Consider the following 7,816-nt stretch of genomic DNA (forward strand, 5'->3'; position numbering starts at 1 on the left):
ACAGTATATAAGATAATGAACCATAACAGAACGTACAAAAACTGCGAAGGAATTTTTAAAAAGACGGGTCAAAGAATTTGTTCAGGTTCCAATAATTTCTGCTGCTGCTTGAAGGAAAAATAATTAATTTGAGCACCTCCCGAAAGGAAAGAATTTTTTCAAGAATACCAGTTCAGCTAAGGATTTCCTTCCCATGTCTTTACAAGGGATGGAAATTTTTAAGAATACAGCCGTTTCATGAACGTGTGTGTGTGTGTGTGTGTGTGTGTGTGCGTGTGCTGGTGCGTGTGTGTGTGCTTATTTACATACCTAGTTGTAGTGTGTATGTGTGTGTGTGTGTGTGTGTGTAATTCACCGGTTAGGTCAGGATCACTTGATGGTCGTGATCGTCAGCTTTTACCCTCCCGGAAGGGAGCTGAGAGCTCATATAGTCCGATCTAAGGGCAAGGCTGTGACCTTCACACACGCACACACCCGTCCCCTTGCTCGAGGGGGACAGTAACCACCCACTTCGTCAGTGAAACTTTTCGCAACCTGAGCGAGGCGCGAACTCCCGTCCACCAGTTGGCAAGCAGGAACGTTACCACTGCACCAGCGACCGGTGTGTGTGTGTGTGTGTGTGTGTGTGTGTGTGTGTGCTTATTTACATGCCTATATAGTTGTAGTGTTCTTACCTAATTGTATCTTTACAGGAATGAGTCAAGCTCGTACTGTTCAGTGTCTTAAACCATATTTATCGTACATACCCTTAAATTTGTGAATTGTTTTGGCACACACTGTAGTGCATTCCATTGATCAATTGTTCTGTTTGGGAAACTGAATTTCCTTACGTCTTTATCACCTCTCTTCTTATGCAGTTTTTTGCAGTGTCTTCTTGCTGATGCTTCTCCATACGTTAAGTAATCATTTATGTCTATTTTCTCCTTTCCTGATATGCACTTATATAGCATTATCATGTCACCTCTTTTCCTTCTCTCCTGTAGTGTTGGTAGATTCAGTTTATTTAGTCTTTCTTCGTAGCTTAGGTCCCTTAAGCTTGGTATCCATCTTGTAGCGGCCCTTTGAACTTTTTCAATTTTGTCTATATGCTTTTTGAGATGAGGACTCCAGACTACTGATGCATATTCCAGGGTTGGTCTAATGAATGATGTTATTATCCTTCTTAGCATGTCTTCATTTATGTATGTGAATGCTATTCTCATATTTGCAAGCAGTGTATACATGTTCCGTACCTTCTCGCTGATGTGGTCAGCCGGAGATAGTCTGTTATTGATAATCACACCTAGGTCTTTCTCTCTTTCTGATGTGTATAGGGTTTTATTTCCTAACTTATAATCCCAATCAGGTCTTTTTCCACTTTTACCAAACTTGATCACATGACACTTGTCCACATTGAATTCCATTTGCCATGTACTACTCCATTCATGAAGTTTATTTAATTCTTCTTGTAGCTCCCTACAAGAGTCTGTGCTAGTAATTCTCCTTTGTATTTTTGCATCATCTGCAAACATATTCAGATAGCTCTCATTTCCAGTGTTACTGTTTATATCATTTATATACACTAAAAACATGATTGGTGCCAGCACTGAACCCTGTGGTACTCCACTAGTCACTTCTTTCCATGATGAGTAGTTTCCTCTTAGTACTGTCCTCATTTCTCTTTTTATGAGAAAGTCTTGCATCCAACAAAACAGTTTGCCTCGAATTCCTCCTTGATGGTACAGTTTCCATAAAAGTCTTTGGTGTGGTACTGTGTCAAAAGCTTTCTTGAAATCTAAATAGATACTGTCCACCCATCCTTCCCTTTCCTGTATTGTGTTTGTTACTCTGTCATAGTAGCTCAACAGATTAGTAACACATGATTTTCCTTTTCTGAAACCAAACTGTCTTTCTGTTATCATACTGTGTTCTTCTAGATGATTTACCCAAGCTTTTCTTATAAGCTTTTCTAATACCTTGCTTACAACACTGGTCAGTGATACTGTCGGTAGTTGAGTGGATTTTGTCTATTTCCTTTCTTGAATAAGGGGACAATATTTGCTTTTTTCCAAATATCAGGTAGTTTACCTTGACTCAAGGATTTCTTGAAAATTAAAAATAATGGTTTACTTAACTCCTTTGCACATTCTCGTAATACCCAACATGAAATTTCATCAGGACCACTTGCTTTTCCTCTGTCTAATCTACTTAACTCCTCCTGTATTACTTTTTCTGCTATTTGTATATCTGGTAGTATGTGTGGACATGCGTGTTCTACATAGTCCCTCTCAAAATTTTTTTCTTCTGTAAAAACTAATTGGAAATTCTTATATAGTGCTTCACAAATATCTTTCTTTTGTGTATAAGTGATTCCCTCGTCCGTAATGGATTGTATTATATCTTTTACTTTGGTTTTGCTTCTGATATAGCTGTAAAACAGCTTTGGTTGATCACAACTTTTATTTATTATATCCTCCTCAAACTGTTTTTGGGCTTCCCTCCTTATTCTTGTATAGTCATTTCTTGCCTGTTTGTAATTATTATACGCCCTTTCACTATTGTGTCTTCTGTATCTATTCCACAACAAATCTCTTCTTTCTTTTGATTTTTTACATTCTGTATTGAACCATTTCTGTATTTTCTTATCTGCTTCTTTGTGCTGTGGGATGTACTTCTGGACTTCTATTTCATAAAATTCACAGAATCTTTTATATACAGCATTTAAATCTTGTCCTCTAAGCTCATTTTCCCAATCAACTTCTAAGAAATACTTCTTTAGGTCTTGATAATTTCCTTTTTTATACTTTAGGCTCTTTTTGTAACTGTCATTGCTGTTTACTATGTCATATGCTATCCTGAAGTTATAATTTAGTACTGCATGATCGCTTTTGCCGAGTGGAGGGTGATAGATTAAACTGTCAATATCATTTTCTTGCCTAGTAAATATTAGATCTAGCACTGAAGGTACATCAAGTCCTCTTTTTCTGGTGGTTTTCCTCACATGTTGCGTTAGGAAAAACTCTTGTACTAGATCCAGGAGCTTTTGGTCCCAACAGCTTTCTTGGCTAATTATATCTAGAGTATTCCAATTTATATTTGTATTGAAATCCCCAGTTAGTATAATTCTTTCCGATTTCTCTTCCATTTTATGTAGTAATGATCTTATACTCTGAATTGTACTCTCTGCCAGGTCCTCATATTCGTCTCTTTCCCATGTGTTTGATCTGGGTGGCATGTACAAATTGGCTACAGTTACTTTACCTTCAGATGTGTTGATCTCTACTGCAATCAGTTCTACTTATGATGGTATATCTAGGTTTATTTCCTTGACTTTTAGATTTTTCTTAGTTAATATTATAATTCCTCCTCCTTTTTTTAAATTTCTGTCTCTTCTCCATATATTGAATTCCTCTAAGTTTAGTAGGTCATTGGATATCCTTGGTGTTAATTTTGTTTCAGTTAGGCATATTATTTGTGGTTCATTTCCTCTGACATAATCATTCATCTCTAGTAATTTAGATACCATTCCATCCACATTTGAGTACATCAACTTTATCATTTTGTTTATATACTTGTCATGACATGGTTCTACTACCTTCCTCCTTTTTCTTCCATCCTGTTTGTGTACCATTTTCGTACCTGCAATCCTATTACTTTGTAAAAAAAATGTCTTCTCCTCTTGTGATCTTCCTTCATTTTTTGTTTTTGCTTCCTCCCTTTTCTCTTTCAGTAATTCCAGTTCCTCTTGTGTTAGGCGTCTTTTTATCCATACATTTTTGAACTCCTCTTTTTCCATAAGATTCTTTGCATTTTTTAGTAGGCTATCTCGTCCACAGTGTTTACACTCTGGAAAGTCACCTTTAGAGGTCTTGTCTTGCTTTACTCGTATTTCCCTAACCTTTTGTGTTCCTCTATGTCTTTACTACAGATTTCCTCTGATACGTCTTTCAGTAAGCTCATTACATTTGCCATCTCCTTTTTGTCTCTTGTGATCTTGTTTTTTACTTCTTCCTCTTCTATACCAGTGATTACTATAGATTTGCTTATCTCTACTGAATCTCTGACTAACTTTCGATTGTTTTGGATTATTCTTTTCACTTCCTTTTAAATGTTTTTTTTCCTCCACCCTTGTTTCTAAGTCTTTCTTTACTTTCACCATTTCAGCATACGTGGTTTCTACATCATTTTTGTAGCTTTGCACAGCTTCATTCACCTGTGTTACCTTCTCCTCAATATCACTGCTCTGGTCCATAAGACTGCTTGCTTGCCTAATTGTCTCTGTGTCATTTTTGAACTCTTCCATAACACTCTCGTGATTGACTACTGTACTTGCCATTTCACTCACTTTCTTCCTAAGCGTACTCAGTTCTACTGTTAGTTCACTGATGGTTGTGTCTTTCTTATTGGCCTCCCTTCCTAGTTTTTCTATCTCTTCCTTTTGCAAGTGCATTTGCTTCTTTATTTCATCAATTTCATTTTTGAAAGCCATTTCTAGTTTGTGTACACGTTCAACCAGTCTATTGTGAGTCTCCACTCCAACTAGTTCTTGGTAGAAATCATCATTTTGCTTGTTGCTTTTATCCCTTTTCTTTTCCAAATTTGTTTTACTAAAGTATGTATCCATTTTGCAATACTAAAAGACCAGAGTATGTACTTACAGAGTATGTACACTTTCCCCGTGTTGCTGTAGTCTAAACAAACCCAGCTGACTCAGCGCATTTTTTCCTCGTGGCTCTTTTTTCTGTTTGAACAAGTCTTGTTTAAACTTATTATTTTTTCCTTTTAATAATGAAAAATCATTTAGTCTAACCTGGTACAGAGCTTGACTCATACAAAGATACTAATTTAGGTAATGCCACTGGCCGTGTTGGTTCGGTACGGAGCGCCGATGTCGAACGTCTGCCTCGGATGACTCCCTGTGTGTGTGTGTGTGTGTGTGTATGTGCGCGTGTGTGCGTGCTTATTTACATACCTATATAGTTGTAGTGTGTGTGTGTGTGTGTGTGTGTGTGTGTGTGTGTGTGTGTGTGTGTGTGTGTGTGTGTGTGTGTGTGTGTGTGTGTGTGTGTGTGTGTGTGTGTGTGTGTGTGTGTGTGTGTGTTGTGTGTGTGTGTTTACATACCCAGTACCTAGTTGTAGTGTGTGTGTGTGTGTGTGTGTGTGTGTGTGTGTGTGTGTGTGTGTGTGTGTGTGTGTGTGTGTGTCTGTGTGTGCTCATTTACATACCTAGTTGTAGTGTGTGTGTGTGTGTGTGTGTGTGTGTGTGTGTGTGTGTGTGTGTGTGTGTGTGTGTGTGTGTGTGTGTGTGTGTGTGTGTGTGTGTGTGTGTGTGTGTGTGTGTGTGTGTGTGTGTGTGTTCTTACCTAATTGTTCTTACCTAATTGTATCCTTACAGGAATGAGTCAAGCTCGTACTGTCCCGTGTCTTAAACCATATTTATCGTACATATCCTTAAATTTGTGAATTGTTTTGGCACACACTATTTTATTCGGTAGTGCATTCCATTGATCAATTGCTCTGTTTGGGAAACTGAATTTCCTTACGTGTTTATCACCTCTCTTCTTATGCAGTTTTTTGCAGTGTCCTCTTGCTGATGCTTCTCCATATGTTAAGTAATCATTTATGTCTATTCTCTCCTTTCCTGATATGCACTTGTATAGCATTATCATGTCACCTCTTTTCCTTCTCTCCTGTAGTGTTGGTGTAGTCTTTCTTCGTAGCTTAGGTCCCTTAAGCTTGGTATCCATCTTGTAGCGGCCCTTTGAACTTTTTCAATCTTGTCTATATGCTTTTTGAGATGAGGACTCCAGACTACTGATGCATATTCCAGGGTTGGTCTAATGAATGATGTTATTATCTTTCTTAGCATGACTTCATTTATGTATGTGAATGCTATTCTCATATTTGCAAGCAGTGTATACATGTTCCGTACCTTCTCGCTGATGTGGTCAGCCGGAGATAGTCTGTTATTGATAATCACACCTAGGTCTTTCTCTCTTTCTGATGTGTATAGGGTTTTATTTCCTAACTTATAATCCCAATCAGGTCTTTTTCCACTTTTACCAAACTTGATCACATGACACTTGTCCACACTGAATTCCATTTGCCATGTACTACTCCAGTCATGAAGTTTATTTAATTCTTCTTGTAGCTCCCTACAAGAGTCTGTGCTAGTAATTCTCCTTTGTATTTTTGCATCATCTGCAAACATATTCAGATAGCTCTCATTTCCAGTGTTACTGTTTATATCATTTATATACACTAAAAACATGATTGGTGCCAGCACTGAACCCTGTGGTACTCCACTAGTCACTTCTTTCCATGATGAGTAGTTTCCTCTTAGTACTGTCTTCATTTCTCTTTTTATGAGAAAGTCTTGCATCCAACAAAACAGTTTGCCTCGAATTCCTCCTTGATGGTACAGTTTCCATAAAAGTCTTTGGTGTGGTACTGTGTCAAAAGCTTTCTTGAAATCTAAATAGATACTGTCCACCCATCCTTCCCTTTCCTGTATTGTGTTTGTTACTCTGTCATAGTAGCTCAACAGATTAGTAACACATGATTTTCCTTTTCTGAAACCAAACTGTCTTTCTGTTATCATACTGTGTTCTTCTAGATGATTTACCCAAGCTTTTCTTATAAGCTTTTCTAATACCTTGCTTACAACACTGGTCAGTGATACTGGTCGGTAGTTGAGTGGATTTTGTCTATTTCCTTTCTTGAATAAGGGGACAATATTTGCTTTTTTCCAAATATCAGGTAGTTTACCTTGACTCAAGGATTTCTTGAAAATTAAAAATAATGGTTTACTTAACTCCTTTGCACATTCTCGTAATACCCAACATGAAATTTCATCAGGACCACTTGCTTTTCCTCTGTCTAATCTACTTAACTCCTCCTGTATTACTTTTTCTGCTATTTGTATATCTGGTAGTATGTGTGGACATGCGTGTTCCACATAGTCCCTCTCAAAATTTTTTTCTTCTGTAAAAACTAATTGGAAATTCTTATTTAGTTTCATTCATTCATTGCCAGACGCCATGTATCCTTAACGGGGTGGCCAAGGGCTTAGGGTTGATTGTTTTACAGGGAGGGGCACTAATCCTCCACCTACCTCACTTGACACGTAGGGATGCCAACAGCATCTAGTGTTCCCAGGCGGTCACCCATCCAAGTACTAACCAGACCCAACGTTGCTTAACTTCGCTGATCGGACTGGAAGCGGTGTACTCAACGTGGCATGCCTGCTTCACAAATATCTTTCTCTTGTTTATAAGTGATTTCCTCGTCCGTAATGGATTGTATTATATCTTTTACTTTGGTTTTGCTTCTGATATATCTGTAAAACAGCTTTGATTGATCACTACTTTTGTTTATTATATCCTCCTCAAACTGTTTTTGGGCTTCCCTCCTTATTCTTGTATAGTCATTTCTTGCCTGTTTGTAATTATTATACGCCCTTTCACTATTGTGTCTTCTGTATCTATTCCACAACAAATCTCTTCTTTCTTTTGATTTTTTACATTCTGTATTGAACCATTTCTGTATTTTCTTATCTGCTTCTTTGTGCTGTGGGATGTACTTCTGGACTCCTGTTTCATAAAATTCACAAAATTTTTTATATACAGCATTTAAATCTTGTCCTCTAAGCTCATTTTCCCAATCAACTTCTAAGAAATACTTCTTTAGGTCTTGATAATTTCCCTTTTTATACTTTAGGCTCTTTTTGTAACTGTCATTGCTGTTTACTATGTCATATGCTATCCTGAAGTTATAATTTAGTACTGCATGATCGCTTTTGCCGAGTGGAAGGTGATATATTAAACTGTCAATATCA

The 7,816-nt window shown here is 37.5% G+C and overlaps 1 pseudogene; it reads right to left on the reverse strand.

Moving 5' to 3' along the window:
* Positions 1-7,112: 7,112 nt before the first annotated feature.
* On the reverse strand, positions 7,113-7,231 carry LOC145397948 (5S ribosomal RNA; annotated as a pseudogene).
* Between the last annotated feature and the right edge of the window lie 585 nt (positions 7,232-7,816).

This window comes from Coenobita brevimanus, chromosome 43 (genome assembly GCF_032717465.1).
Source record: "Coenobita brevimanus isolate Jiangsu-jjx chromosome 43, ASM3271746v2, whole genome shotgun sequence".
Lineage (NCBI taxonomy): Eukaryota > Metazoa > Arthropoda > Malacostraca > Decapoda > Coenobitidae > Coenobita > Coenobita brevimanus.